The following is a 13,131-nucleotide window of genomic DNA, read 5'->3' as shown; positions in this document are numbered from 1 at the left end:
TAGTGCAGCGGTGAGGTGTTTCCAGCAAAATACCTGGTGCTGGATCACAGTACAAAGCAGTGCAAAACCCTTCTCTTCTGTAGGGAAAGCTGAAGGCTAAAATGACCTTGTTCCTCTACTGGAGAGAGGCTTTTGCTTTGGTGCTAATAAAAAACGGTTGTACATTTTCTGGCAGAGCATTATTCACTGCTAGGAAACCCCTGTTCAGCAAAATTGAAACACTCCATGGGAAGACATCTCTATTAGCAAAAACAGAAGGAAAGTAATGAACATAAGATTTTCATGAGGGTCCCACTGCTGAAGAAAACTCAACCTCTGTTAACTATTTTTCAGGACCCTTTTTTTTAATTATTTTTTAAGTCAGAATTACCCATGATATCAAAATTCTGAATTTTGACCAGCTTAAGGACTTATAATTGGGTGTTCATTGTAGAAAAGCAGTTGTGGCTCTCAGAGGAAATGTGAGTTTTCTGTTCTTTTCATCTTCATGTTCAAAAGGAGAATGGTCAGCCCCTATGCTTCTCAGACATTTTGGAAATGAAGTGGGCATCTCTCAGGACTGCTTGTTTGACAAACTTGCTGGCTATGAATGGAGGAGTTACTACGAGATTTCACACAATTTGCTGTCTTCCCTCAGCGCGGTAGCAGGGTGGATTCAGCGCCTTCTTTAGGGGAGGGAAAGCCCAGAGGTGTTGTGCTGTGCCTGAGGTACAAGCCATGAGATGCATCAGCTGCTCACTGCAATCCAGCTGGGTGTATCAGAAATACAAGGAGCAGAAACAGCCCTTGCTACCTGCTGTTTTCTAAGGGCACATCAAGATGTACGCAGGGATTTTACATCCCTTTGAACACCCAGTGCTGCAGGTGTGGGAGCACAAGGGGCAGGCAGCTCAAGGAACATGGTGATGTGTGGAGTGGGCGCTGCAGCCATGGGGACAGCCTGGCAGGAGATGGCATTTGCTAACCTGCACCAACCTCTGCTTTTATGGCAGCCTGCCACTTACATATTTATGGCAGCCCAATGCTGCTCACTTGCTTGTTTCGTTTTCCATCTGAGGTTTGCACGTGCCTTCTGAAAGCTAGAACCAAATGAAAAGAAACTTAGCAAGTCCTCACCATCCTTTTTGTGTCAGCTGGCTGGCCATGAGTGATGAAATTGCTGAATCAGGCCTGGCCTGACAGGGGAGATTTTCTGTTTTCTTTGTGAGCTAATTATATTTTCTTTCCAGCCACTGACATTATTACTGTCAGAGGAACAACACTTTTAAACACATGGCCAGCAGTGCACTGTGAGCTGGGAAAATGTCCATATTCCCATTGTCCATTTTAATTTGGGAAGCAGGCAAATTACAGTTTAACAAGCTGAAGTTATATGTAAATGGTAATAAGCACCTCCGCACACACAGAAGATAAACAGAAGCCAGAAAAGCTCTTGTGGGTGTGTACTAGATATTTCAGAGCAGCTTTATTCCTGAAGTCCTGCCCAGACTGGCCATTCATGTTAACAGTAGTTAATATTCATGTCATTTCTGATGAAGATTTTTGGTGGTATGAGCTGTCTTCTGGAGATTTGCGCACATCTAGAAGTGGCTCGGTACACACAGGGTGCTGCATGGCTCCAGGGCTTATCCCTCCAGCGACCTTCTGGCCAGAAAGCCAAAAAGCATCAATCACCACTGGGAACAAGGTCAGAAAAGGCTCCCCTCAGTCTTATCAGGAAAAAAAAAGAAAAAGGAAGGAAGGAAGGAAGGAAGGAAGGAAGGAAGGAAGGAAGGAAGGAAGGAAGGAAGGAAGGAAGGAAGGAAGGGAGGGAGGGAGGGAGGAAAAAGAGGGAAAAAGCCCTTTCCTTTTCTAAGAACATGTTATATACATACTTAGCTGAGACAAGAGCTAGGTAATTTTAAAGCAGGTTCTCACATTAAATGGACAGATGGTCCTTCTATTGCAGCAATAATTTTAATAGGACGAGTGCACACAAATTCTGCTAATTCCCTATGTAATTTCTGAGATAGCTGCAAGTTGGTATTAAAGGCTGTAGCAAGAGGATAACAGGTAGTCTTTCAGACACTCCAATAAATTGCTAAGGAGCGTGCAAATTTTTCTTGGCACAGTAGCCTCAATTATTAGAGGATTCAACGACGGAAAACTTCAGGGAATGGTAGGCTTTATTTATTTATTTATTTATTTATTTATTTATTTATTTATTTATTTTCCAGGAGAGTATTTACATTTTATATAGTAGTTAATCCATCAGGTTTATTGCATTGCTTAGGCAGGAAAGCAGGCACCAAACTATCTTACAAGTGCAAGTGGCATTCCCTTAGAACAGGATCTCACAGGCCCAGTTTTTGCAGATAAGCTTTTAATTGTCTTCAAGCTCTTGCTGGATGTGTGCAAATCCCTTTAGCCTATCACGCAGCTGATCCAAATCCACTGAAGACAAACAAAACGTTCCCCTTGATTTCAGTGTGCTTTGGATCAGGCTTTCATTCATAAAAATTCCACAGTTTCAAAATGAGTGCCAGAGGGATGGATGGCTGCGTGGTATTTTGAAGGACTCAGTTTCTTCTACTAAATACAATTGGAACTGTTTTAATCTGCAATGCATGACACTTTTTTTTTTTCTCTCTCTCTTTTTTTTTTTCTCTCTCTTTTTTTTTTTCTTTTCTCAAGGCTGCTAGAAGGAAGGTTCAGGCCGAAGAGGGACGTGTACTGGAGCTATGCACATGGAGCTGGAGAGATGGCCACATGAATCCACCCACATAGGGTATGGGGGTTAGGAAAAACACTGCCACCCCATGTCCTTCATGCCACACTAAGTCAGTACGAATACTGCATGTATGATGGGAAGTAGCTCTTTGTCTCTAGCTCCAGTAACCAAAATGCCTGTGTTTGGCTCCACAGGGTATTGCCTTACCCCTTGGTGATGCTTGTTCCCACCTGGGCTTCGTGGTCATGTTGCTTGGTCTCATAAATTGAGAACTAGGAAACAGGAAACTCAGCAAAAAGTACCTGTCTTTAATGAATACAAATATTTATTTGTGTGGACTTCCTGACCTACTTAAATTTCATTCTGAAAAAAATATTGCAGGCAGTGCAAGGCTATTAGTAATCCTTATGAGCAGATGAATGGTATTTTTGGTGTGTTTTTGGCTACCAGAAGCAAAATGAGCAGGAACAGATTGTGAGTACTTGTTGTCCTTCCAGTCAGAAGGAAAAAAAAAAAAAAATTCAATGGAGTATCCTTGGAAGGAGACACTGCAGACAGATGAACATCTTCCTAAAAAACAAAGGCAGTTCAATGATTTGCCATGGACTCTATGCACTGTACATTTCCCCCTGGATCCTTGTATGTCACCAATCACTGTAAATTAACACCTTGAACATTAAAACCAGACGGGTTTTTAATTAAGCACAGACTGCCTGGTGCTGCCTGGTCACAGTTCCTGATCTGACCGAGACCTCACCACCAGGGCTACAGACCGACGCGTTGCAGAGGTGCCCCACAGGGAGGGCTGCTCTGACAGCATGAGCTGACATCTCGTCGTTTGGCATCTGAGTGGGAGAAGTGCTCAGGATTATCACACACATCCAATAATTGCTTCCACTTCTTGGTTAAGATGTTTTAGAAGTGGCTACTGAGTCCCGGTACAGTTGGTAGTGCTCGGCATTCTGGAAGTAAAGCTCAGGTCCAGAAAACAGACTTGCTATAGTCTCCAAAAATCAGGAATTGATATGGTGTTACACACAGCACCTCCTAGGGTATTTGGGGTTGTGTGGGTTTGGCTGTGGCCAGCTACCTCTGTAACACAGTCTCCCACCTCATTTCCCTTTGGCAAAGGGAAATCCCCCCTTTACACTTGCAAAATAATACAAAGTTTGCAGGAAAAAAAAAAAAAAAAAAAGGGAATGCTTTTTCTACCAAATTTTGCCACAGTAGACCTAACGAGTGGTCAAAGAGTGGAGCACACTGTCGTAGCACAGAGAGGTTGCTGACTCCTCATCCCTGGGGATTTTTGAAGCTCTGCTGCTGCTCTCACTAGCCCAGCTTCAAGCAGGGTCTGTGCCAGGTGGCCTTGGGAGGTCCCCTCTAGCCTACGTGGGTCTGTGCTTCTGTGACATGAACTGCTGAATAAATCTTGTTCAACATATCCTTTGTTTTCTCATCTTCATGTCTTGAAAACCTTTGGCAACAGAAGAGGCCAAAGCAGGAGAAGGAGCAGCCCCCTTCAGGGGTCAGGGCTGCCAAGCAACATAGGAACGAATTTCCAAAAGTAGCTGAGGAAAAACAGGGGAGTCAATTGGCTGGCAAAACCAGGAGCAAGTGCTCAATCTCAGAGGTCATTGTATTGGAAATGTGAAAATAGCACAACCCTTCTCCAAGAAGTCATATTTTTCTAAGTACTTTCTAAGGTTCAGACGAATCCATCTTTTGTGTTGTGTAATCATATGTTGTCATATAGAAAGACCGACAGCAAATAGACAGTCACTGCCCTGTGTTCCCATGCCACACAGAGGAGACAAACCACTGGTAAAGTGATCTGCAGATTGGAAGGCTTCTGCTTGTATTTAAACCTCTGCTATAACACAGAGCCTTAAAAACATCCTGCTTGTCTAAAGACATTTTTATTTTCACAACTAGAAGGAAGCTTTGCTGTTACATCACTCACTGACTTTCCCCAAGGCATTGCTGAAAGGTATAATCAGCTTGTCCTTGGGGCACTGAGAAGCCTTGGCACTGACATCCTTGATTCCTTCTTTCCACCTGCACTGTACTGCTCCAAGTCAACCTCAAAGTCATCAGGAAAATTACCTGAGCAGCAACAACCTTAAAAAGCAGAAATCTTTTTAAAATAGCTTTTCAAGCTGGATTACTTTTAAAGTGCTGGTTGGAAATTAGATGCAATGGTGTGAATTGGAGATGAAAAGATGAAATCAGCCCAGAGGAGGGAAGATGTTATGCCTCAGCAAAAGCGCATTACTTCGTTTTTGACCAGATACATTAGCAGTGGGTGTGAAAGCATCTGAGGAGTGAGAGGGAGCATTGCAAAAGGACGTAAGGGTGGCAGGAACTGAAATCATATACATGCATAGAAAGATGGGTTGAGACTGCAGATTTTTTTAATCTCAGTGTCCTGGAAGGGGCATGGCATTGTTTCACCTCTAATTATGCAGCATATTTTTGAGTGAGATGTCTCCTTCCTTCAACCACCCTTGATAAAAACACTTAAGCAAGTGCTAAATTCTGTGTGTGTGAATAATGCTGTGTTCACTCAGCAAGGACCTCAATGACTTCATTTCCTTAAGACTCCTAATAACTTTTAGGACACCTATTTCCTGCTGTGGGAAGTATCACGAGATTATAACCCAGTGGTCAAAACAGGGAACTCACTGGAAGAGAATATAGAAGGTCAAAAGACTCAGAAAGCTTTTGTCATATTACATTAATTACCTGAGCCTGCAATATTTGGGCTCAGTTTCCTTTCATGTCATCACGTAGTTTGTAGATAGGTGCCTGTATAGATGTGACAATAACTGTCATTACAGGAAATCCCATGCAAAATTCTTTCATCTAATTGGAAAAATGAAAGAAAAAAGAAAAATGATGGGAGCATTGGTTCAGCCAGAAAGATGTTGGGTACAGAAATGCACCGGGAAGATTTGTCTTGATCGTAGGGTTGAAAAGAAAAAGCTGTTGGGCTCCTGAGACGCCTGGTACTTGTAGCTGTTCAAAATAAACTGCTGACTCTAATGACTGCCCTTCAGAGATAGTCTATTTTAAGACAATGGAGCTCCGCCAGAAGGAGCAATCACAGAAATGACAGTGTGCAATAAAACAAGGCAAGCCAGGATGGGGTTTTGATCTGTGAAGGGATTCCTTTCTTGCTTGCGCTTTAGCACTGAGCTTTACATGAAGTCTTGTAAACCCTGGTAGTGGAGGAAAAACTGCTGGCAGCCAGAGGCACGAGAGCTGCATTTGTGTTGCTGAGAGGGCAGAGCCACGCGTCATGGGCTGGTGCAGGGCTGAGCGCATTCGGACACCTCCCACCAGCCCAGGTTGCCCAAAGCCCCATCCAGCCTGGCCTTGAACACCTCCAGGGATGGGGCATCCACAGCTTCTCTGGGCAGCCTGTGCCAGGGCCTCACCACCCTCTGAATGAAGCATTTCTTCCTAACCTCTGATCTAAATCTCCCCTCTTTTAGTTTAAAGCCGTTTCCCCTTGTCCTGTCATTATCTGATTGAGCAGAGTTGCTCTCCATCTTTTTTATACGCCTCCTGTAAGTACTGAAAAGCTGCAATAAGGCCTCCCTGTAGCCTTCTCTTCTCCAGGCTGAACATCCCCAGCTCTCTCAGTCTTTCTGCACAGGAGAGGTGCTCCAGCCCCCTGATCATCTTCTTGGCCCTCCAGTAGGGGTGGGTCACTGAGCATTTCTGGTTTTGTTAGTAAATATTTGCCAATTTTGCTTGTTTTTTCTCAGCTCTTCTTTCTTACTTGGGTTATGTCCTGCACTTCAGTACAAGTTTTTGTCCTCATGGCGTTCATTAGGATTTATTTTTGTTCCTGTGTGCACTGCCACAGCCATTGATGAAATGGAGTAAGTAATGTATCAGTCTGCTCACAGTAATGAATGTGATCTCTCTGCGTGTATAACAATGTAACTAGCATGGCAATATTTCTTTGTGCATAGGATTCCCTTTTTCAAATAGAATTTGACCAAGTTAAAAAGACAAATGGTTTTTAGATCCTGCATAACATCAGAGTAGATTTAGGTCTTGTTTTGCTGCTTTTTTTTTAAGGCTTTTTACAGCATCTAACCCCTCACCCTTCTCTGGTTAACCTGCCAACACCTACATGCACCGCAGAGGGAGAACCACCTGGGACTCCAGGGAAAAAGCGTGTGCTAGCTCATTTCTGAAATGCGTGAAGGAGTGGGGATCACAGACTTCCCAGCACTCATGGTGATACATAAAGCATAATAAATATAAATATATAATAAGCTCTGGACTTTGAGAAGACGTGCCAGCAACCACTAAAGCTCCCGGGAGCTCCTTCAATCAGCCTCCTTCAGCTGGTAAGAGCCATGATTACAAGTGGGCTCACCCCACCTGTGGAGGGTCCTTCCCCCTATTGAACACCTACCCGACACAACTGGTGTGCTGCTGGAAACCAGCCCCCATGGCTGAAGTTAAGGTACAACGCCTATGCCTCTAGGGAAATAATAAATGGACTATTTATAGTGTATATATAATATTATACGGTACTGCATAACTTTATCTTGTTTAAACAAATGGTGACTGCAATTATACCCTACTTCAGTACACAGAAAATAAGTGAAAGAAGCATTTGCATGAAAAGGAGAACTCCAAACAATATCAGAAATCTCTTACCTTTCTTATTGAGAAAAAAGGCAACAGATTTTGAAAGGAGGGAATAACAGTATGCAAATTCTCCTTGCTCTCCAAACAAAAAAGTGCTCTTTGAATGAGGTGTATTTCTTCTGATTTCTGCATCAACACAAGTTTTTAAGCTTTAACTGGTCTTTTTTAAGACACTGGTATAAAAGCTGATGATTTCTTTCTAAAAGACACGGAGAAAACTGTGGGATTTCAGTGTTTAAAACACTGTCAGGTGACTGGCAGCATGCAATGTGTAGGATTTATGAATAAATGGGCAAATCCCCAGCTTCGCCTTAGTAGAGCTGTGGCAATTCCCATCAGCTGACAACAACCTTGGACCCTTCAGGCTTATGGGGCAGTCTGGCAATCATGCCCGTGGCCTCAGCTGATTGCTCTGTGGTCTTGATTGTCTCATTTTCTATTCTGGACATTTTTCTTGCCAGTCAGCTCCCCAGCTTTTCTCCTGTTTTTCTGTGTGTGACGTTGCTTTTCTTTCACCTTGATTATCCTGTCTGAGTAGCATGCTTGGCTTTGTGATCTGGCTTTTGTGAGAACATCATTTCCAGGAGAACTACATGTAGCTGCCATACCCAGGTGGCATATATGGAAAGCCACAGGGACACAAAGCAATGGGAGCCTTTGCCCCAAATATGGGTCATTTGGGAAGCCAAAGGAGGGTGAGAGGGTCCATCTCAGGATGAGATGTGGCAGCAGCACAAAGTGGTGAACGTATGGTCCCTTTGCTGTATGGAATGTATGGCCAGGGTTGATGCAGATTTCATTTCTCCCTCTCTATTCATCCACCCACTGCAATCCAGCAGATCTTTGGGGGCCTAATAAATAAGCAGGCAATTGGAGCTGTCAGGACTTTCATATAAAAAAAAAAAAAAAAAAAAAGAGAGAGAGAGAGAAATATCACAGAAGATACAGATCAAGCAGCATAAAACCAAGCAGAAAAGCTCGTATATGGTGACCTTCAGAGAAAGCTGAGAGTTTTGAGGAAAACCACAGTCTGGGAAGGGATTTCAGGCCACAAGCAATACACTGCTCTTTTTTTTAGGGTATGGGGCTTCTGTGTGCTGTCTTTATACAGCATTGCAGCAAAAAAAATGCCTTTTTGTGTCCTTTTCCTAAGGGAGACTCTCACAGAGTACAAAATGCTGACTGACTCCTCAGTCAAAACACTTACTGCTTCATCTGGTTATGAGGAATGACTACAAGGGCAGCATCTCTTTGTCTTGCACGTACACACAGATCTGTTCTTATCATATCATGAGTTTATATTGGTTTTCTGTGCCTAGGCCCTTCAAAAATGCCATTTTCCTTGAAGAAAATTATGAAGAAAGTCTGTGGGATATATTCAGTAATATTATTCAGATGGCTTCAATACAGCACGGCGTTTTTCATTAGGCAGTAGATGTTGCCAACAGCTGTGTTTCATTTACATACAGAGCCTGGATTTAACAATGATCTTGATGTGGGAAGCCATCTCTTGCTGTTAGCTTTCAGCAGCTCTTGTGTCTGCGGTTGCAGTTGGCCTCCTAGAAGTGCTTCCACGTGAAAGCTTTATCTGGATGAAGGCGAGGTACAGACCAGTTGTAGTGCCAGGACTTCATGAAACCTTGCGGTTCTGGGCAAAACCCCACTGTCTGTGCGCAAATGCAGGAGGAGATGGAAAAGGAAAGGTTGGATGTGGTGCTTAGGGACGTGGTTTAGTGGGTGACATTGGTGGTAGGGGTATGGTTGGACCAGATGACCTTGGAGGGCTTTTCCAACCCTAATGATTCTGTGGTTCTATGATTTTATGCATCTCAGGTGCAGTCCAGAGGCAGCAGATTCACCGCCTGTGTGTTTTGGACTCCCCGTGTGCAGTGCTCAAGGAATATAGCTCTGTATTTCATTTTGGGAGTTCTCAAACATTCTTCTTATCTGTCACGTATGGGAGCAACCAAATTCAATTCAAAATCCTGAACAGAAGCAGGAATGACAACGTTACTGGAAAAACTGTTTTTAGCTGGTAGGCAGGCAATTTCTCTGACTTCGACCTTTTCTAATTAACATGGGAAAAGTTCCACCCTAATCCCCCCTTACCAGCTATTTCTGGTTGTTTTTTGTTTGCTTTTGTAGATTGGGAACTGTTTGGTGCTGTTTGCTCCCTGCCTGTCAAAACACAAATCACTGCGAGTCAAGCAGAGTCTTCATTTGCATTCATGCTTTGCTGTGGCTCTCAGCTACTTTCCTGGGTGGAAAAGGAAGCAGGGTATACTCCAGAGGCTACAGATCTGCAAGAATACTAGAATATCTTGTCTGACTTTTGTTTAGTAATAGGTGCCTCAGGCACCCAAGATTTGGGAAGAGATAAAAGCCTCCAGGAATATATTCAGAGTGCTGATGGCCTGGGCTGTCACTGGGTGTTAGGCATATGAGCTTTGGACCTATGAGACCTGCACCCACATCCTCAAGGGAGACCAGACCAAGTCTGAATGTTTTTAGGGGAAGTTAAGGTCAAGCATGATTATCTAAAATGTTCAAGAAAACGAGGCAGATGAGTCCCACTGAATTAGAATAAAACTGTAGATGTTAACGTAGGAACTTTCACAAATAAAATGTCTAGGAGGAATATCTCAAATACTGTATGGGGAAACACAGTCAGCTTTTTGTGGTGTGGTGTGGTATGGTGAGCTTCCTCTGTGCCTGGCAATATTCCTTTTCTAGCTCAGAATTTACTTTCTTGCTGTTTTCATAAAAAGTGGTGTATTTTAGCCCACTCTGGCTCTGCCTGAAGTCATGCCCAATCCACATCAGCTGGTGTATAGCTTCAGAAAGCTTGCCTGTTCTTTTCCTTAATTTCACAGCTGGCTTGGTAACGATACTGTAATTCTCTAGAAAATTTGTTTTGCTTACACACTGGTATGCAAGCATTTTCCTTATCACTTTTATCTTTTTCTTTCAAATCACTTAATGCAGCCCGAGATCCTTCAGACCATACTCTGGAGGTGCAGCACACTTCCTGGGGAGGGAGGGACCCTGAAGCTGATGGGGAGAAAAATACAGCCCCAAAACTGCTTCTTGAGGTGGACAAGGAACCCCTGATCAACAAGGAACGCTACAACATAGAGCAAGAGAGTTTTTATCATTCCTGACACAAACATTCTTTTGAAACAGTTCCTGTGCCACGGGCAAGCTGCAGGTGAAGTCAGTACTAAGTGAAATTCTTGGCTTTTCTCACCCATGTGTCATGAAAAAAGGCACAGGTGTATTAGTAAAAGCAACACCACCGACCCCAGGCGAGGTAAAGGGCTGATTTATACCCACACTCATGCCTGCATGGCCTCAGCAGAAGCACATGAGGGGCATTGGCACCGTTTGGCCCCTCTCCAGCAGTTTATTGGGTGCAAACATATTCAGTAATAATTCTTTGACAGTTTATTAAGAGAATAATGATAAGAAAAGCACGAAGTCAGAACGTGTTCAAAAGAGAAAGGTTGTGTTGCCGGCTCCTATAACAACAGGTTAGTGGAAAAATTGCCTCTGTCTGTGGAGACTTTGCGTTTACCAGATGTTCTGTATTTGAAAGTCCTGCAATTAGCCTTCAAAGAGGTAAATTAGCCGTGATTCGTTTCAGAGTTAATCATTACTGTTACATATTTGAAACACCACCTGGTATTTGCAGCGTAATTAATGATATTATGACTCCTGCACAGTGGTTTTAAACAATCTTTAGCAATGTCTATCATTTGAATTAGGAAAGATAATGCTATCTGCACCCGTAAAACAAATGCTCTGGCTGTGCTTTTCCATCCATTCAGAAACTCTCTCTCTTTTAGTACATCTTTGTAACAAATTAGCCAAGGTGAAACTGCAAAAAATGCTTCAAGAAATAGAAATGTGAAACTTCATCAGATCTAGGCTGAGCTCATGTTACTATCAATTGCAGGCAAACAAACCTCCTACAGATATACTGTATCCACAGCACGTAATTCCTAGTAATACGAATCATGCAACAGCATGGTCCAACAGCAAGTTAATATTTCCACAAGGCCACCCTACTCCTAGGAAATAGGTAACTATGCAAATCAATATGCACTTAAATGCAATCAATAAACAAGAAGGGTCAGAAAATCAAAGTTTTTTCCCATCCCTATGCTTAGGAAATGCTCTTAAGCAGTGATTTTTAACAGCTGTCTGCATTAGCTGAAGTGTGCACCCGAGCCAGGTCTAAAGTCCTCCGCAACTCTCACTCTGGAGAATTTTCTGGAAAATAAATAGAATTTTGGAATTAAAGTCTCTGTAACAATAAAAGCTCTGCTAGCCTGATCCAGAGAGAGACCTTAGAAGGAAAAAACTCCTCTTGAATTCATCTGTATTTCATGCTTGTTATGCTCCAGTGTATTTGGGAAGGGAAAACATTGTGGATTTGGAGCTTAACATCTTCTGCAGAGCAAAATACTGAGGCTGAGGAGATCGGCGCTGGACCATCCCTACAAGGGTGCAGCTTTCCCCACGTGCTTCTGCTGGCCTTGTACCTCGGAGGCCTGGGGGTGTCAGTGACAGTGTATTTACTTTGGTATTCGTGTGCTGTCCCACATTCACAGTGAGATCTGAAGATGTGCTGTATCCATAGAGCTCTGGTGACGTCAGTGGGGTGAATGCACAGAAACCAGCCACGCTAGCAAAATCCCTTTTGTGCTGCTGTCATCGCCTGGGAACAAAAGCTCGAGCAGAAAAACCCTAAATTGTTGATAGCATTACCGCAGCTAACAACTAAACAAACACATCTTGCAGCATCTCAAAAAGTCACCTGCTGAGCAGTACAGAAGCACAGGGTGGCTCCAAGTTATGTGCCCAGCAGGGAAGTTACCCCACGGGTAACTGTGCTGGTGTGGTGCCCAGGTCATGGGTACTTTGGGGATAAATACCTAGCTAGGCTTGCCCATGAAAGTGAATCTGAGAGGGGTGCAAGGAGAGCAGGGATTACCGGTCATCCTCAGAGAGGGCTGAGATTTACTGGTGGGGTCCCACAAGCCAGAGGGAAGCATAGATATGCCTCATCTTCTGTTGGGACTGACTGCAAATTTTCTTGAAGCTTTAACCAATGTACTAGCCTGTCAGATGGACGCATATATGAAGGCAGCACGCGACAGCATGGACATGGGCCACCTCACTCCAGGTAGGGGTTTTCCAACAGCAATTATACCTCTGGAGCTCTGCGTCTCACCCCACATTGTGGTGAGCTCCATGTCTGCAGCTCACCAAAAATACTGTTGTCACAGGAGTTTCCTTCACACCAAAGCGAACTCCATACGAATTTTGGGAGCTCTCCCTTCCAGATGGGTGTGTGAGCTTGATTTCTAGACACTGTGCAGCTGATGGGTAGAAACTGGCACAAGTAGGAGGGTGACTCACTGCTCTCCGGGCACATGGGCCTGGGATGAGCCGATCACTGTTTCTTACTGATGGCATTCAAATGAGTCAATGCAACAATATCACATGCAGTCACACACATTTTGTTGTGTGATCTCCAGCCTCTGGAGGCGTTTAGGTCTCTTTCTTAAGGCTGTGTTTAATCTATCTACAGCCTCAGGCTGCTTCCATGTGAGAGAAAATGTGTTTTTTATTTTTTATTTTTTATTTTTTTAAAGTAAGTCACAGGGTCAGTTTTGCAATTTCCTACCTGAAATCCTCCTCATTATCAGGATCTATTCTTTGGCCAGAAATACTGCTCACCAAAT

General features: G+C 43.5%; 2 long non-coding RNA genes across 3 annotated transcripts; one reads left to right on the top strand and one right to left on the bottom strand.

Moving 5' to 3' along the window:
• Window positions 1-7,942: 7,942 nt before the first annotated feature.
• Window positions 7,943-8,914, bottom strand: LOC137854518 (uncharacterized). The gene is made up of 2 exons (XR_011095202.1): window positions 8,589-8,914; window positions 7,943-8,266 (listed from the first exon to the last, which is right to left on the bottom strand). It is a non-coding gene; the product is annotated as an uncharacterized lncRNA (long non-coding RNA).
• On the top strand, window positions 8,855-12,862 carry LOC137854517 (uncharacterized). Of its 2 annotated transcripts, none has more exons than XR_011095200.1 (4): window positions 8,855-9,084; window positions 9,215-9,416; window positions 9,527-11,462; window positions 11,551-12,862. It is a non-coding gene; the product is annotated as an uncharacterized lncRNA (long non-coding RNA). The 2 variants fall into 2 exon arrangements; XR_011095201.1 differs by having other exon boundaries at window positions 8,858-9,084; window positions 9,527-10,911; window positions 11,337-12,861.
• The last annotated feature ends 269 nt before the right edge of the window (window positions 12,863-13,131 follow it).

The sequence above is a fragment of the Anas acuta genome, chromosome 3, assembly GCF_963932015.1.
Source record: "Anas acuta chromosome 3, bAnaAcu1.1, whole genome shotgun sequence".
In the NCBI taxonomy this organism is placed as follows: Eukaryota; Metazoa; Chordata; class Aves; order Anseriformes; family Anatidae; genus Anas; species Anas acuta.
Note: the sequence above shows the minus strand (reverse complement) of the source record. Positions and strands in the feature narration are given on the sequence as shown.